The sequence below is a fragment of the Palaemon carinicauda genome, chromosome 23 (assembly GCF_036898095.1).
Source record: "Palaemon carinicauda isolate YSFRI2023 chromosome 23, ASM3689809v2, whole genome shotgun sequence".
Taxonomy (NCBI): domain Eukaryota; kingdom Metazoa; phylum Arthropoda; class Malacostraca; order Decapoda; family Palaemonidae; genus Palaemon; species Palaemon carinicauda.
In genome coordinates this window covers 102955945-102975758 of record NC_090747.1, presented here as the reverse complement: position 1 = coordinate 102975758, position 19814 = coordinate 102955945, and positions in this window count along the sequence as shown.

Here is a 19814-nt window from a genome sequence, read left to right as displayed (position 1 = left end):
TGATTCCTGGCTTACTTCTGTGACTCAATCACGGGTTGGTTACAGTGTTAAAGGCGTATTGGAACATCCGGTTTCTGGCAAAAGTCGGAAACCGGCTAGTAAACGGTTCCGTTACCTTATGGCGAGGGACTTAGAACCCCCCTCAAAATAAGGTTTCAGGATGTCGGGGTAGTCTCAATGTTGGGGTGATCACAAGCCTCTTGATTGTTACTACTTTGATCCGCTCTGGTTTGGGGTTCCAGAGACGCTCAAGTGTTAGTGACATGTGCTCCCAAAATGTGCTCGCAACACATGGAGGTGGGTGCATGGTACTGATCTTGTACAGTGGACGTCCCCCCTGTCTCGAAGGTCATGACCTCATCGTGGTGAGACAGTGGCAACATGCTTCATACATGGTGTGCTTCAATACACTACAAAATTTTATAAGCATGGCTAACTATGACCATAACACCATTGGTTTAAAGTCTCCTGCTTGTACTGAAAGGGAAAAGCACCTTAGAACTTAATGATAATATTTCCTAAGGTTGAAATAGTTTCAACATATTACATTAGTATCAATAGCTCTAAAAAAATGCAAAGGGGGATAATACAGGAATAGTGATACAGTAGATTAAGTGTTACTTTTTTGTTGGTTTAACTTTAAATGAAATACATTTTGCAATTTTAAGTCAAATGACTTTACAGAACTTTGGACTTGATGGTCTTTAGGTAGGTCTTAATGTGTCAGGTATTTTGGGGGTAAAAAATTTGATTCCATAGAAGTATATCTTAAGGTACAAATTGCTGTGTAGTGGTCAGGTTCATAGAAAATTTCTGTAAACTAATTCTGAAAGCCTGGTTAAGATAAGTTGTGAAATATCAAAGTTTTTATATAATTATCGAATGCGTAGTAGTTTTTAGGCGCGTATAAAAAAAAAGGATTGTTGTAAAGTTTGTGAATGTCTTCTACCCTGTATGTTTTTATAAAATAGTTTATTATTTTTCAGGTTTTTGTAAGTTTGTACCTTTATGATAACTTAATTATGATCATTATTTTATTTTTTAATTGCTAAATAATCTATAAACTTTATACTAGCTACCATAATATTTCTATGCAAATCTTCTAACAATTATATAAGTAAATAACTCGCTGAAATTGACATATCTTTATCCTTTTCAGGTAACAAATTTTGCCTTACAAGGTGTGGTTGGCAGCCATTTTGAGATTCTTTTACACAATTTTGTTGTAAGATGAAATTTTTCCTGTAAAAAATTTCAGTAAGTAACTGTTATTTACCTACTGCAAATAAATGTTGAAAAGAGAATTGATTTTTTTTGGCCGAAAAAATTTACTTTTTTCTAATTTTAAGGAAACTTACCTTGTTCCCCCCCCCCCCCCCCAACCCGTCCTGGATCTGACCAAAGGGTGCTCAATTATCGTAGAAAAAATGCTTATAACATTTTCAGTTTATTTCCCTATTTCAATTTTAGGTGAATATTTTTGTAGTCATTTTTTTATACTCATTATTTTTAATTTATTTGTGATAAATTTTTTTTGGACTTGGCTTTTATTTATTATTTTTGAGTATTAGAACATTCTTCGAATTTTGTTTTATATTAGAAGGTATTGAATTGGCTTCATAATTAATTTTTGATGAATTTTTTGGGACTAGGTCGAGGTCGACCCATGGAAACCTATCCAAGGTGGGGAAATAACAATACCTATCCAGGGTTATTAAATCATTTCTAATTATTATAAGGTTGTTTAATTGATTTGAATAAATAATTCTTAATATGAAATACTACTTGTTGTACTGTAAGGAAACCTTAATTTTAGTAAATACGTTATTCAAGTTTTAGTGATAAATTTCGTATCCATTTAAACCCTTTTTAAAAAGGGTGTTTATGGGACAACAATTTATTTTTGTTCTGATTTCAGAGAGAAACCCAATCACTGAAAAGACATAGCAGCTCTTCGAATAAAAGGTATGTCAAAAAAATACTGCAGTATATTATGTTAATGTTAATTTACTACTTGCCATGACTAGCATAAAGATAGAAAGTCAAGCCTATTGCATAATTACTTCTTTGGGTCGGGTAGATTTAACCCAAGAACACTATTCTGGGTAATTTTTACCTTAAGCACATTTGTTTCATGGATGCCCAGACGTATGGGTGGAAGCATCCCAGTGGGTCTTTGTGTAGTTTAAGTTGGCTTAATAGCTCTCGTGCTGGAAGGTAGTGTATCAGCATTTGTGCCATCTTGGGCCTGTGTATGCTGTGCTTTGGTTAAATTTTATCCCATAACATACAAACTTGTATGGGTAATATTTACCCCAAAACCGTATTAAGATATTAACATTCGAACTTATGTGGGTAATATTTTTCCCCAAACTGTTCTTTGTTGCCAAGTGAAATTGAAAATGATGATAATGTTGAAAGAAATTTTAAATAGGTCTGAAACTGACTAAGATTATGAGCAACCCTCTAGATGATATGTGGACAGTGGTATTTGATGAAATGGAGTTACAAAGTAGTGCGTGCAGCAGACACACCTAGAAAAACACCTCACAAGACATGGGGTGTCCAGTGTGTAGGCCAACATCACCACTCTAACACCAGTAACCCACAAGATCCATGCCTGCCTTCTCCCTCTGCTAGCTCGGCTGTGAAGGCTGTTGCTAGGTACCGTAAAAGGCTCCAGAGTGCGGCTGTTCAATGTTAGAAAACTAGTCACTCCTGCAGCGTGTGCTGTCTCTTCTGCTGCTTGTGATGTCTTTGCTGCTGTCCGCGCTGTCTCCGCTGCTGCCCGGGATGTCTCTCCTGCTGCAAGTTTTTAATCTTTCACTTTTTTTTTTATTTTTTAATTTAACATTAGTTTTTTTTTATTTTTCAAATGTTCTCGCTGGATTATCAGAACATAAGACTAGTAATTTATGGTCATTCTATGTTCTTAGACAGTTTGTGATGTAGGCAGGCAAACTTTCATTGATTGATAATAGAACTTTATTCAGCAGTCTTCAATATTTGCAAAGTTTTTTCAACTTTATAGGGTATTTTGATTTCAGTCTTTAATTAATGAAAAGAAAACCAGTGACTGTACTGTCCAGAGTAGCCCTTCATGGAAGAAAAGTTAAATATATTGACAGAGTAGCCTAGTCCTCTGAGGAAGAAAATAGGCGTAAGTACCCAAAGTAAACGGCGATATATGTAAAGAAAGTATTGATAGTGATAGTCAAAAAGTAGTCCTCTATATAGAAAGGAAGCAACAGCCAAAGCAACGAATTAGATATACTGAGTTAGGTATCATTGCTAGATTATGAAGGTATGCTAATGATCAATTGCAGGAGACTTTAACCAAATCCTTTACTAACATTCTCTAAGAGTCTATATCACTTATTACTTTACTTCCCACTTTTTATCTCCAAGGTCCGGGTCAGTTAGGCTTAAAGGAAAGACTTGCAAAAGTATGCCGATTCCTAGCTGACCTCTGTGACCTAATGTGCTGATTCCTGGCTGCGCCTGTCTGGGCTCAGTGAGGTGTAAAGGCACATCATAGCGCTCATGCGCGATTCACGCTGATTCCTGGCTTACTTCTGTGACTCTGTCACGGGTTGGTTACAGTGTTAAAGGCGTGATGGTGTCCAGGTCAGTTAGGCTGAAAGGAAAGACTTGCAAAAGTATGTCGATTCCTAGCTGACCTCTGTGACCTAATTAACAAAAAATTACTAACAATGGAAAGTACTCTACGAGTCTAAGTCGCCTCTTACTTTATTTCCAGCTTTTTATCTCCAAGGTCCGGGTCAGTTAGGGATAAAGATAGGCGGAAAACTACGCCGATTCCTAGCTGGCCTCTGTGACCTAATTAACAAAAAATTACTAACAATGGAAAGTACTCTACGAGTCTAAGTCGCCTCTTACTTTATTTCCAGCTTTTTAAATCTCTTGTGTCCGGGTCAGTTAGGCTTAAAGGAAAGACTTGCAAAAGTATGCCGATTCCTAGCTGACCTCTGTGACGTAATGTGCTGATTCCTGGCTGAGCCTGTCTGGGCTCAGTGAGGTGTAAAGGCACATCATAGCGCTCATGCGCGATTCACGCTGATTCCTGGCTTACTTCTGTGACTCAATCACGGGTTGGTTACAGTGTTAAAGGCGTATTGGAACATCCGGTTTCTGGCAAAAGTCGGAAACCGGCTAGTAAACGGTTCCGTTACCTTATGGCGAGGGACTTAGAACCCCCCTCAAAATAAGGTTTCAGGATGTCGGGGTAGTCTCAATGTTGGGGTGATCACAAGCCTCTTGATTGTTACTACTTTGATCCGCTCTGGTTTGGGGTTCCGGAGACGCTCAAGTGTTAGTGACATGTGCTCCCAAAATGTGCTCGCAACACATGGAGGTGGGTGCATGGTACTGATCTTGTACAGTGGACGTCCCCCCTGTCTCGAAGGTCATGACCTCATCGTGGTGAGACAGTGGCAACATGCTTCATACATGGTGTGCTTCAATACACTACAAAATTTTATAAGCATGGCTAACTATGACCATAACACCATTGGTTTAAAGTCTCCTGCTTGTACTGAAAGGGAAAAGCACCTTAGAACTTAATGATAATATTTCCTAAGGTTGAAATAGTTTCAACATATTACATTAGTATCAATAGCTCTAAAAAAATGCAAAGGGGGATAATACAGGAATAGTGATACAGTAGATTAAGTGTTACTTTTTTGTTGGTTTAACTTTAAATGAAATACATTTTGCAATTTTAAGTCAAATGACTTTACAGAACTTTGGACTTGATGGTCTTTAGGTAGGTCTTAATGTGTCAGGTATTTTGGGGGTAAAAAATTTGATTCCATAGAAGTATATCTTAAGGTACAAATTGCTGTGTAGTGGTCAGGTTCATAGAAAATTTCTGTAAACTAATTCTGAAAGCCTGGTTAAGATAAGTTGTGAAATATCAAAGTTTTTATATAATTATCGAATGCGTAGTAGTTTTTAGGCGCGTATAAAAAAAAAGGATTGTTGTAAAGTTTGTGAATGTCTTCTACCCTGTATGTTTTTATAAAATAGTTTATTATTTTTCAGGTTTTTGTAAGTTTGTACCTTTATGATAACTTAATTATGATCATTATTTTATTTTTTAATTGCTAAATAATCTATAAACTTTATACTAGCTACCATAATATTTCTATGCAAATCTTCTAACAATTATATAAGTAAATAACTCGCTGAAATTGACATATCTTTATCCTTTTCAGGTAACAAATTTTGCCTTACAAGGTGTGGTTGGCAGCCATTTTGAGATTCTTTTACAAAATTTTGTTGTAAGATGAAATTTTTCCTGTAAAAAATTTCAGTAAGTAACTGTTATTTACCTACCGCAAATAAATGTTGAAAAGAGAATTGATTTTTTTTGGCCGAAAAAATTTACTTTTTTCTAATTTTAAGGAAACTTACCTTGTTCCCCCCCCCCCAACCCGTCCTGGATCTGACCAAAGGGTGCTCAATTATCGTAGAAAAAATGCTTATAACATTTTCAGTTTATTTCCCTATTTCAATTTAAGGTGAATATTTTTGTAGTCATTTTTTTATACTCATTATTTTTAATTTATTTGTGATAAATTTTTTTTGGACTTGGCTTTTATTTATTATTTTTGAGTATTAGAACATTCTTCGAATTTTGTTTTATATTAGAAGGTATTGAATTGGCTTCATAATTAATTTTTGATGAATTTTTTGGGACTAGGTCGAGGTCGACCCATGGAAACCTATCCAAGGTGGGGAAATAACAATACCTATCCAGGGTTATTAAATCATTTCTAATTATTATAAGGTTGTTTAATTGATTTGAATAAATAATTCTTAATATGAAATAATACTTGTTGTACTGTAAGGAAACCTTAATTTTAGTAAATACGTTATTCAAGTTTTAGTGATAAATTTCGTATCCATTTAAACCCTTTTTAAAAAGGGTGTTTATGGGACAACAATTTATTTTTGTTCTGATTTCAGAGAGAAACCCAATCACTGAAAAGACATAGCAGCTCTTCGAATAAAAGGTATGTCAAAAAAATACTGCAGTATATTATGTTAATGTTAATTTACTACTTGCCATGACTAGCATAAAGATAGAAAGTCAAGCCTATTGCATAATTACTTCTTTGGGTCGGGTAGATTTAACCCAAGAACACTATTCTGGGTAATTTTTACCTTAAGCACATTTGTTTCATGGATGCCCAGACGTATGGGTGGAAGCATCCCAGTGGGTCTTTGTGTAGTTTAAGTTGGCTTAATAGCTCTCGTGCTGGAAGGTAGTGTATCAGCATTTGTGCCATCTTGGGCCTGTGTATGCTGTGCTTTGGTTAAATTTTATCCCATAACATACAAACTTGTATGGGTAATATTTACCCCAAAACCGTATTAAGATATTAACATTCGAACTTATGTGGGTAATATTTTTCCCCAAACTGTTCTTTGTTGCCAAGTGAAATTGAAAATGATGATAATGTTGAAAGAAATTTTAAATAGGTCTGAAACTGACTAAGATTATGAGCAACCCTCTAAATGATATGTGGACAGTGGTATTTGATGAAATGGAGTTACAAAGTAGTGCGTGCAGCAGACACACCTAGAAAAACACCTCACAAGACATGGGGTGTCCAGTGTGTAGGCCAACATCACCACTCTAACACCAGTAACCCACAAGATCCATGCCTGCCTTCTCCCTCTGCTAGCTCGGCTGTGAAGGCTGTTGCTAGGTACCGTAAAAGGCTCCAGAGTGCGGCTGTTCAATGTTAGAAAACTAGTCACTCCTGCAGCGTGTGCTGTCTCTTCTGCTGCTTGTGATGTCTTTGCTGCTGTCCGCGCTGTCTCCGCTGCTGCCCGGGATGTCTCTCCTGCTGCAAGTTTTTAATCTTTCACTTTTTTTTTATTTTTTAATTTAACATTAGTTTTTTTTTATTTTTCAAATGTTCTCGCTGGATTATCAGAACATAAGACTAGTAATTTATGGTCATTCTATGTTCTTAGACAGTTTGTGATGTAGGCAGGCAAACTTTCATTGATTGATAATAGAACTTTATTCAGCAGTCTTCAATATTTGCAAAGTTTTTTCAACTTTATAGGGTATTTTGATTTCAGTCTTTAATTAATGAAAAGAAAACCAGTGACTGTACTGTCCAGAGTAGCCCTTCATGGAAGAAAAGTTAAATATATTGACAGAGTAGCCTAGTCCTCTGAGGAAGAAAATAGGCGTAAGTACCCAAAGTAAACGGCGATATATGTAAAGAAAGTATTGATAGTGTTAGTCAAAAAGTAGTCCTCTATATAGAAAGGAAGCAACAGCCAAAGCAACGAATTAGATATACTGAGTTAGGTATCATTGCTAGATTATGAAGGTATGCTAATGATCAATTGCAGGAGACTTTAACCAAATCCTTTACTAACATTCTCTAAGAGTCTATATCACTTATTACTTTACTTCCCACTTTTTATCTCCAAGGTCCGGGTCAGTTAGGCTTAAAGGAAAGACTTGCAAAAGTATGCCGATTCCTAGCTGACCTCTGTGACCTAATGTGCTGATTCCTGGCTGCGCCTGTCTGGGCTCAGTGAGGTGTAAAGGCACATCATAGCGCTCATGCGCGATTCACGCTGATTCCTGGCTTACTTCTGTGACTCTGTCACGGGTTGGTTACAGTGTTAAAGGCGTGATGGTGTCCAGGTCAGTTAGGCTGAAAGGAAAGACTTGCAAAAGTATGTCGATTCCTAGCTGACCTCTGTGACCTAATTAACAAAAAATTACTAACAATGGAAAGTACTCTACGAGTCTAAGTCGCCTCTTACTTTATTTCCAGCTTTTTATCTCCAAGGTCCGGGTCAGTTAGGGATAAAGATAGGCGGAAAACTACGCCGATTCCTAGCTGGCCTCTGTGACCTAATTAACAAAAAATTACTAACAATGGAAAGTACTCTACGAGTCTAAGTCGCCTCTTACTTTATTTCCAGCTTTTTAAATCTCTTGTGTCCGGGTCAGTTAGGCTTAAAGGAAAGACTTGCAAAAGTATGCCGATTCCTAGCTGACCTCTGTGACGTAATGTGCTGATTCCTGGCTGAGCCTGTCTGGGCTCAGTGAGGTGTAAAGGCACATCATAGCGCTCATGCGCGATTCACGCTGATTCCTGGCTTACTTCTGTGACTCAATCACGGGTTGGTTACAGTGTTAAAGGCGTATTGGAACATCCGGTTTCTGGCAAAAGTCGGAAACCGGCTAGTAAACGGTTCCGTTACCTTATGGGGAGGGACTTAGAACCCCCCTCAAAATAAGGTTTCAGGATGTCGGGGTAGTCTCAATGTTGGGGTGATCACAAGCCTCTTGATTGTTACTACTTTGATCCGCTCTGGTTTGGGGTTCCGGAGACGCTCAAGTGTTAGTGACATGTGCTCCCAAAATGTGCTCGCAACACATGGAGGTGGGTGCATGGTACTGATCTTGTACAGTGGACGTCCCCCCTGTCTCGAAGGTCATGACCTCATCGTGGTGAGACAGTGGCAACATGCTTCATACATGGTGTGCTTCAATACACTACAAAATTTTATAAGCATGGCCAACTATGACCATAACACCATTGGTTTAAAGTCTCCTGCTTGTACTGAAAGGGAAAAGCACCTTAGAACTTAATGATAATATTTCCTAAGGTTGAAATAGTTTCAACATATTACATTAGTATCAATAGCTCTAAAAAAATGCAAAGGGGGATAATACAGGAATAGTGATACAGTAGATTAAGTGTTACTTTTTTGTTGGTTTAACTTTAAATGAAATACATTTTGCAATTTTAAGTCAAATGACTTTACAGAACTTTGGACTTGATGGTCTTTAGGTAGGTCTTAATGTGTCAGGTATTTTGGGGGTAAAAAATTTGATTCCATAGAAGTATATCTTAAGGTACAAATTGCTGTGTAGTGGTCAGGTTCATAGAAAATTTCTGTAAACTAATTCTGAAAGCCTGGTTAAGATAAGTTGTGAAATATCAAAGTTTTTATATAATTATCGAATGCGTAGTAGTTTTTAGGCGCGTATAAAAAAAAAAGGATTGTTGTAAAGTTTGTGAATGTCTTCTACCCTGTATGTTTTTATAAAATAGTTTATTATTTTTCAGGTTTTTGTAAGTTTGTACCTTTATGATAACTTAATTATGATCATTATTTTATTTTTTAATTGCTAAATAATCTATAAACTTTATACTAGCTACCATAATATTTCTATGCAAATCTTCTAACAATTATATAAGTAAATAACTCGCTGAAATTGACATATCTTTATCCTTTTCAGGTAACAAATTTTGCCTTACAAGGTGTGGTTGGCAGCCATTTTGAGATTCTTTTACACAATTTTGTTGTAAGATGAAATTTTTCCTGTAAAAAATTTCAGTAAGTAACTGTTATTTACCTACCGCAAATAAATGTTGAAAAGAGAATTGATTTTTTTTGGCCGAAAAAATTTACTTTTTTCTAATTTTAAGGAAACTTACCTTGTTCCTCCCCCCCCCCAACCCGTCCTGGATCTGACCAAAGGGTGCTCAATTATCGTAGAAAAAATGCTTATAACATTTTCAGTTTATTTCCCTATTTCAATTTAAGGTGAATATTTTTGTAGTCATTTTTTTATACTCATTATTTTTAATTTATTTGTGATAAATTTTTTTTGGACTTGGCTTTTATTTATTATTTTTGAGTATTAGAACATTCTTCGAATTTTGTTTTATATTAGAAGGTATTGAATTGGCTTCATAATTAATTTTTGATGAATTTTTTGGGACTAGGTCGAGGTCGACCCATGGAAACCTATCCAAGGTGGGGAAATAACAATACCTATCCAGGGTTATTAAATAATTTCTAATTATTATAAGGTTGTTTAATTGATTTGAATAAATAATTCTTAATATGAAATACTACTTGTTGTACTGTAAGGAAACCTTAATTTTAGTAAATACGTTATTCAAGTTTTAGTGATAAATTTCGTATCCATTTAAACCCTTTTTAAAAAGGGTGTTTATGGGACAACAATTTATTTTTGTTCTGATTTCAGAGAGAAACCCAATCACTGAAAAGACATAGCAGCTCTTCAAATAAAAGGTATGTCAAAAAAATACTGCAGTATATTATGTTAATGTTAATTTACTACTTGCCATGACTAGCATAAAGATAGAAAGTCAAGCCTATTGCATAATTACTTCTTTGGGTCGGGTAGATTTAACCCAAGAACACTATTCTGGGTAATTTTTACCTTAAGCACATTTGTTTCATGGATGCCCAGACGTATGGGTGGAAGCATCCCAGTGGGTCTTTGTGTAGTTTAAGTTGGCTTAATAGCTCTCGTGCTGGAAGGTAGTGTATCAGCATTTGTGCCATCTTGGGCCTGTGTATGCTGTGCTTTGGTTAAATTTTATCCCATAACATACAAACTTGTATGGGTAATATTTACCCCAAAACCGTATTAAGATATTAACATTCGAACTTATGTGGGTAATATTTTTCCCCAAACTGTTCTTTGTTGCCAAGTGAAATTGAAAATGATGATAATGTTGAAAGAAATTTTAAATAGGTCTGAAACTGACTAAGATTATGAGCAACCCTCTAAATGATATGTGGACAGTGGTATTTGATGAAATGGAGTTACAAAGTAGTGCGTGCAGCAGACACACCTAGAAAAACACCTCACAAGACATGGGGTGTCCAGTGTGTAGGCCAACATCACCACTCTAACACCAGTAACCCACAAGATCCATGCCTGCCTTATCCCTCTGCTAGCTCGGCTGTGAAGGCTGTTGCTAGGTACCGTAAAAGGCTCCAGAGTGCGGCTGTTCAATGTTAGAAAACTAGTCACTCCTGCAGCGTGTGCTGTCTCTTCTGCTGCTTGTGATGTCTTTGCTGCTGTCCGCGCTGTCTCCGCTGCTGCCCGGGATGTCTCTCCTGCTGCAAGTTTTTAATCTTTCACTTTTTTTTTATTTTTTAATTTAACATTAGTTTTTTTTTATTTTTCAAATGTTCTCGCTGGATTATCAGAACATAAGACTAGTAATTTATGGTCATTCTATGTTCTTAGACAGTTTGTGATGTAGGCAGGCAAACTTTCATTGATTGATAATAGAACTTTATTCAGCAGTCTTCAATATTTGCAAAGTTTTTTCAACTTTATAGGGTATTTTGATTTCAGTCTTTAATTAATGAAAAGAAAACCAGTGACTGTACTGTCCAGAGTAGCCCTTCATGGAAGAAAAGTTAAATATATTGACAGAGTAGCCTAGTCCTCTGAGGAAGAAAATAGGCGTAAGTACCCAAAGTAAACGGCGATATATGTAAAGAAAGTATTGATAGTGATAGTCAAAAAGTAGTCCTCTATATAGAAAGGAAGCAACAGCCAAAGCAACGAATTAGATATACTGAGTTAGGTATCATTGCTAGATTATGAAGGTATGCTAATGATCAATTGCAGGAGACTTTAACCAAATCCTTTACTAACATTCTCTAAGAGTCTATATCACTTATTACTTTACTTCCCACTTTTTATCTCCAAGGTCCGGGTCAGTTAGGCTTAAAGGAAAGACTTGCAAAAGTATGCCGATTCCTAGCTGACCTCTGTGACCTAATGTGCTGATTCCTGGCTGCGCCTGTCTGGGCTCAGTGAGGTGTAAAGGCACATCATAGCGCTCATGCGCGATTCACGCTGATTCCTGGCTTACTTCTGTGACTCTGTCACGGGTTGGTTACAGTGTTAAAGGCGTGATGGTGTCCAGGTCAGTTAGGCTGAAAGGAAAGACTTGCAAAAGTATGTCGATTCCTAGCTGACCTCTGTGACCTAATTAACAAAAAATTACTAACAATGGAAAGTACTCTACGAGTCTAAGTCGCCTCTTACTTTATTTCCAGCTTTTTATCTCCAAGGTCCGGGTCAGTTAGGGATAAAGATAGGCGGAAAACTACGCCGATTCCTAGCTGGCCTCTGTGACCTAATTAACAAAAAATTACTAACAATGGAAAGTACTCTACGAGTCTAAGTCGCCTCTTACTTTATTTCCAGCTTTTTAAATCTCTTGTGTCCGGGTCAGTTAGGCTTAAAGGAAAGACTTGCAAAAGTATGCCGATTCCTAGCTGACCTCTGTGACGTAATGTGCTGATTCCTGGCTGAGCCTGTCTGGGCTCAGTGAGGTGTAAAGGCACATCATAGCGCTCATGCGCGATTCACGCTGATTCCTGGCTTACTTCTGTGACTCAATCACGGGTTGGTTACAGTGTTAAAGGCGTATTGGAACATCCGGTTTCTGGCAAAAGTCGGAAACCGGCTAGTAAACGGTTCCGTTACCTTATGGCGAGGGACTTAGAACCCCCCTCAAAATAAGGTTTCAGGATGTCGGGGTAGTCTCAATGTTGGGGTGATCACAAGCCTCTTGATTGTTACTACTTTGATCCGCTCTGGTTTGGGGTTCCGGAGACGCTCAAGTGTTAGTGACATGTGCTCCCAAAATGTGCTCGCAACACATGGAGGTGGGTGCATGGTACTGATCTTGTACAGTGGACGTCCCCCCTGTCTCGAAGGTCATGACCTCATCGTGGTGAGACAGTGGCAACATGCTTCATACATGGTGTGCTTCAATACACTACAAAATTTTATAAGCATGGCTAACTATGACCATAACACCATTGGTTTAAAGTCTCCTGCTTGTACTGAAAGGGAAAAGCACCTTAGAACTTAATGATAATATTTCCTAAGGTTGAAATAGTTTCAACATATTACATTAGTATCAATAGCTCTAAAAAAATGCAAAGGGGGATAATACAGGAATAGTGATACAGTAGATTAAGTGTTACTTTTTTGTTGGTTTAACTTTAAATGAAATACATTTTGCAATTTTAAGTCAAATGACTTTACAGAACTTTGGACTTGATGGTCTTTAGGTAGGTCTTAATGTGTCAGGTATTTTGGGGGTAAAAAATTTGATTCCATAGAAGTATATCTTAAGGTACAAATTGCTGTGTAGTGGTCAGGTTCATAGAAAATTTCTGTAAACTAATTCTGAAAGCCTGGTTAAGATAAGTTGTGAAATATCAAAGTTTTTATATAATTATCGAATGCGTAGTAGTTTTTAGGCGCGTATAAAAAAAAAAGGATTGTTGTAAAGTTTGTGAATGTCTTCTACCCTGTATGTTTTTATAAAATAGTTTATTATTTTTCAGGTTTTTGTAAGTTTGTACCTTTATGATAACTTAATTATGATCATTATTTTATTTTTTAATTGCTAAATAATCTATAAACTTTATACTAGCTACCATAATATTTCTATGCAAATCTTCTAACAATTATATAAGTAAATAACTCGCTGAAATTGACATATCTTTATCCTTTTCAGGTAACAAATTTTGCCTTACAAGGTGTGGTTGGCAGCCATTTTGAGATTCTTTTACACAATTTTGTTGTAAGATGAAATTTTTCCTGTAAAAAATTTCAGTAAGTAACTGTTATTTACCTACCGCAAATAAATGTTGAAAAGAGAATTGATTTTTTTTGGCCGAAAAAATTTACTTTTTTCTAATTTTAAGGAAACTTACCTTGTCCCCCCCCCCCCCCAAACCCGTCCTGGATCTGACCAAAGGGTGCTCAATTATCGTAGAAAAAATGCTTATAACATTTTCAGTTTATTTCCCTATTTCAATTTTAGGTGAATATTTTTGTAGTCATTTTTTATACTCATTATTTTTAATTTATTTGTGATAAATTTTTTTTGGACTTGGCTTTTATTTATTATTTTTGAGTATTAGAACATTCTTCGAATTTTGTTTTATATTAGAAGGTATTGAATTGGCTTCATAATTAATTTTTGATGAATTTTTTGGGACTAGGTCGAGGTCGACCCATGGAAACCTATCCAAGGTGGGGAAATAACAATACCTATCCAGGGTTATTAAATCATTTCTAATTATTATAAGGTTGTTTAATTGATTTGAATAAATAATTCTTAATATGAAATACTACTTGTTGTACTGTAAGGAAACCTTAATTTTAGTAAATACGTTATTCAAGTTTTAGTGATAAATTTCGTATCCATTTAAACCCTTTTTAAAAAGGGTGTTTATGGGACAACAATTTATTTTTGTTCTGATTTCAGAGAGAAACCCAATCACTGAAAAGACATAGCAGCTCTTCGAATAAAAGGTATGTCAAAAAAATACTGCAGTATATTATGTTAATGTTAATTTACTACTTGCCATGACTAGCATAAAGATAGAAAGTCAAGCCTATTGCATAATTACTTCTTTGGGTCGGGTAGATTTAACCCAAGAACACTATTCTGGGTAATTTTTACCTTAAGCACATTTGTTTCATGGATGCCCAGACGTATGGGTGGAAGCATCCCAGTGGGTCTTTGTGTAGTTTAAGTTGGCTTAATAGCTCTCGTGCTGGAAGGTAGTGTATCAGCATTTGTGCCATCTTGGGCCTGTGTATGCTGTGCTTTGGTTAAATTTTATCCCATAACATACAAACTTGTATGGGTAATATTTACCCCAAAACCGTATTAAGATATTAACATTCGAACTTATGTGGGTAATATTTTTCCCCAAACTGTTCTTTGTTGCCAAGTGAAATTGAAAATGATGATAATGTTGAAAGAAATTTTAAATAGGTCTGAAACTGACTAAGATTATGAGCAACCCTCTAAATGATATGTGGACAGTGGTATTTGATGAAATGGAGTTACAAAGTAGTGCGTGCAGCAGACACACCTAGAAAAACACCTCACAAGACATGGGGTGTCCAGTGTGTAGGCCAACATCACCACTCTAACACCAGTAACCCACAAGATCCATGCCTGCCTTCTCCCTCTGCTAGCTCGGCTGTGAAGGCTGTTGCTAGGTACCGTAAAAGGCTCCAGAGTGCGGCTGTTCAATGTTAGAAAACTAGTCACTCCTGCAGCGTGTGCTGTCTCTTCTGCTGCTTGTGATGTCTTTGCTGCTGTCCGCGCTGTCTCCGCTGCTGCCCGGGATGTCTCTCCTGCTGCAAGTTTTTAATCTTTCACTTTTTTTTTATTTTTTAATTTAACATTAGTTTTTTTTTATTTTTCAAATGTTCTCGCTGGATTATCAGAACATAAGACTAGTAATTTATGGTCATTCTATGTTCTTAGACAGTTTGTGATGTAGGCAGGCAAACTTTCATTGATTGATAATAGAACTTTATTCAGCAGTCTTCAATATTTGCAAAGTTTTTTCAACTTTATAGGGTATTTTGATTTCAGTCTTTAATTAATGAAAAGAAAACCAGTGACTGTACTGTCCAGAGTAGCCCTTCATGGAAGAAAAGTTAAATATATTGACAGAGTAGCCTAGTCCTCTGAGGAAGAAAATAGGCGTAAGTACCCAAAGTAAACGGCGATATATGTAAAGAAAGTATTGATAGTGATAGTCAAAAAGTAGTCCTCTATATAGAAAGGAAGCAACAGCCAAAGCAACGAATTAGATATACTGAGTTAGGTATCATTGCTAGATTATGAAGGTATGCTAATGATCAATTGCAGGAGACTTTAACCAAATCCTTTACTAACATTCTCTAAGAGTCTATATCACTTATTACTTTACTTCCCACTTTTTATCTCCAAGGTCCGGGTCAGTTAGGCTTAAAGGAAAGACTTGCAAAAGTATGCCGATTCCTAGCTGACCTCTGTGACCTAATGTGCTGATTCCTGGCTGCGCCTGTCTGGGCTCAGTGAGGTGTAAAGGCACATCATAGCGCTCATGCGCGATTCACGCTGATTCCTGGCTTACTTCTGTGACTCTGTCACGGGTTGGTTACAGTGTTAAAGGCGTGATGGTGTCCAGGTCAGTTAGGCTGAAAGGAAAGACTTGCAAAAGTATGTCGATTCCTAGCTGACCTCTGTGACCTAATTAACAAAAAATTACTAACAATGGAAAGTACTCTACGAGTCTAAGTCGCCTCTTACTTTATTTCCAGCTTTTTATCTCCAAGGTCCGGGTCAGTTAGGGATAAAGATAGGCGGAAAACTACGCCGATTCCTAGCTGGCCTCTGTGACCTAATTAACAAAAAATTACTAACAATGGAAAGTACTCTACGAGTCTAAGTCGCCTCTTACTTTATTTCCAGCTTTTTAAATCTCTTGTGTCCGGGTCAGTTAGGCTTAAAGGAAAGACTTGCAAAAGTATGCCGATTCCTAGCTGACCTCTGTGACGTAATGTGCTGATTCCTGGCTGAGCCTGTCTGGGCTCAGTGAGGTGTAAAGGCACATCATAGCGCTCATGCGCGATTCACGCTGATTCCTGGCTTACTTCTGTGACTCAATCACGGGTTGGTTACAGTGTTAAAGGCGTATTGGAACATCCGGTTTCTGGCAAAAGTCGGAAACCGGCTAGTAAACGGTTCCGTTACCTTATGGCGAGGGACTTAGAACCCCCCTCAAAATAAGGTTTCAGGATGTCGGGGTAGTCTCAATGTTGGGGTGATCACAAGCCTCTTGATTGTTACTACTTTGATCCGCTCTGGTTTGGGGTTCCGGAGACGCTCAAGTGTTAGTGACATGTGCTCCCAAAATGTGCTCGCAACACATGGAGGTGGGTGCATGGTACTGATCTTGTACAGTGGACGTCCCCCCTGTCTCGAAGGTCATGACCTCATCGTGGTGAGACAGTGGCAACATGCTTCATACATGGTGTGCTTCAATACACTACAAAATTTTATAAGCATGGCTAACTATGACCATAACACCATTGGTTTAAAGTCTCCTGCTTGTACTGAAAGGGAAAAGCACCTTAGAACTTAATGATAATATTTCCTAAGGTTGAAATAGTTTCAACATATTACATTAGTATCAATAGCTCTAAAAAAATGCAAAGGGGGATAATACAGGAATAGTGATACAGTAGATTAAGTGTTACTTTTTTGTTGGTTTAACTTTAAATGAAATACATTTTGCAATTTTAAGTCAAATGACTTTACAGAACTTTGGACTTGATGGTCTTTAGGTAGGTCTTAATGTGTCAGGTATTTTGGGGGTAAAAAATTTGATTCCATAGAAGTATATCTTAAGGTACAAATTGCTGTGTAGTGGTCAGGTTCATAGAAAATTTCTGTAAACTAATTCTGAAAGCCTGGTTAAGATAAGTTGTGAAATATCAAAGTTTTTATATAATTATCGAATGCGTAGTAGTTTTTAGGCGCGTATAAAAAAAAAGGATTGTTGTAAAGTTTGTGAATGTCTTCTACCCTGTATGTTTTTATAAAATAGTTTATTATTTTTCAGGTTTTTGTAAGTTTGTACCTTTATGATAACTTAATTATGATCATTATTTTATTTTTTAATTGCTAAATAATCTATAAACTTTATACTAGCTACCATAATATTTCTATGCAAATCTTCTAACAATTATATAAGTAAATAACTCGCTGAAATTGACATATCTTTATCCTTTTCAGGTAACAAATTTTGCCTTACAAGGTGTGGTTGGCAGCCATTTTGAGATTCTTTTACACAATTTTGTTGTAAGATGAAATTTTTCCTGTAAAAAATTTCAGTAAGTAGCTGTTATTTACCTACCGCAAATAAATGTTGAAAAGAGAATTGATTTTTTTTGGCCGAAAAAATTTACTTTTTTCTAATTTTAAGGAAACTTACCTTGTCCCCCCCCCCCCCCCAACCCGTCCTGGATCTGACCAAAGGGTGCTCAATTATCGTAGAAAAAATGCTTATAACATTTTCAGTTTATTTCCCTATTTCAATTTTAGGTGAATATTTTTGTAGTCATTTTTTTATACTCATTATTTTTAATTTATTTGTGATAAATTTTTTTTGGACTTGGCTTTTATTTATTATTTTTGAGTATTAGAACATTCTTCGAATTTTGTTTTATATTAGAAGGTATTGAATTGGCTTCATAATTAATTTTTGATGAATTTTTTGGGACTAGGTCGAGGTCGACCCATGGAAACCTATCCAAGGTGGGGAAATAACAATACCTATCCAGGGTTATTAAATCATTTCTAATTATTATAAGGTTGTTTAATTGATTTGAATAAATAATTCTTAATATGAAATACTACTTGTTGTACTGTAAGGAAACCTTAATTTTAGTAAATACATTATTCAAGTTTTAGTGATAAATTTCGTATCCATTTAAACCCTTTTTAAAAAGGGTGTTTATGAGACAACAATTTATTTTTGTTCTGATTTCAGAGAGAAACCCAATCACTGAAAAGACATAGCAGCTCTTCGAATAAAAGGTATGTCAAAAAAATACTGCAGTATATTATGTTAATGTTAATTTACTACTTGCCATGACTAGCATAAAGATAGAAAGTCAAGCCTATTGCATAATTACTTCTTTGGGTCGGGTAGATTTAACCCAAGAACACTATTCTGGGTAATTTTTACCTTAAGCACATTTGTTTCATGGATGCCCAGACGTATGGGTGGAAGCATCCCAGTGGGTCTTTGTGTAGTTTAAGTTGGCTTAATAGCTCTCGTGCTGGAAGGTAGTGTATCAGCATTTGTGCCATCTTGGGCCTGTGTATGCTGTGCTTTGGTTAAATTTTATCCCATAACATACAAACTTGTATGGGTAATATTTACCCCAAAACCGTATTAAGATATTAACATTCGAACTTATGTGGGTAATATTTTTCCCCAAACTGTTCTTTGTTGCCAAGTGAAATTGAAAATGATGATAATGTTGAAAGAAATTTTAAATAGGTCTGAAACTGACTAAGATTATGAGCAACCCTCTAAATGATATGTGGACAGTGGTATTTGATGAAATGGAGTTACAAAGTAGTGCGTGCAGCAGACACACCTAGAAAAACACCTCACAAGACATGGGGTGTCCAGTGTGTAGGCCAACATCACCACTCTAACACCAGTAACCCACAAGATCCATGCCTGCCTTCTCCCTCTGCTAGCTCGGCTGTGAAGGCTGTTGCTAGGTACCGTAAAAGGCTCCAGAGTGCGGCTGTTCAATGTTAGAAAACTAGTCACTCCTGCAGCGTGTGCTGTCTCTTCTGCTGCTTGTGATGTCTTTGCTGCTGTCCGCGCTGTCTCCGCTGCTGCCCGGGATGTCTCTCCTGCTGCAAGTTTTTAATCTTTCACTTTTTTTTTATTTTTTAATTTAACATTAGTTTTTTTTTATTTTTCAAATGTTCTCGCTGGATTATCAGAACATAAGACTAGTAATTTATGGTCATTCTATGTTCTTAGACAGTTTGTGATGTAGGCAGGTAAACTTTCATTGATTGATAATAGAACTTTATTCAGCAGTCTTCAATATTTGCAAAGTTTTTTCAACTTTATAGGGTATTTTGATTTCAGTCTTTAATTAATGAAAAGAAAACCAGTGACTGTACTGTCCAGAGTAGCCCTTCATGGAAGAAAAGTTAAATATATTGACAGAGTAGCCTAGTCCTCTGAGGAAGAAAATAGGCGTAAGTACCCAAAGTAAACGGCGATATATGTAAAGAAAGTATTGATAGTGATAGTCAAAAAGTAGTCCTCTATATAGAAAGGAAGCAACAGCCAAAGCAACGAATTAGATATACTGAGTTAGGTATCATTGCTAGATTATGAAGGTATGCTAATGATCAATTGCAGGAGACTTTAACCAAATCCTTTACTAACATTCTCTAAGAGTCTATATCACTTATTACTTTACTTCCCACTTTTTATCTCCAAGGTCCGGGTCAGTTAGGCTTAAAGGAAAGACTTGCAAAAGTATGCCGATTCCTAGCTGACCTCTGTGACCTAATGTGCTGATTCCTGGCTGCGCCTGTCTGGGCTCAGTG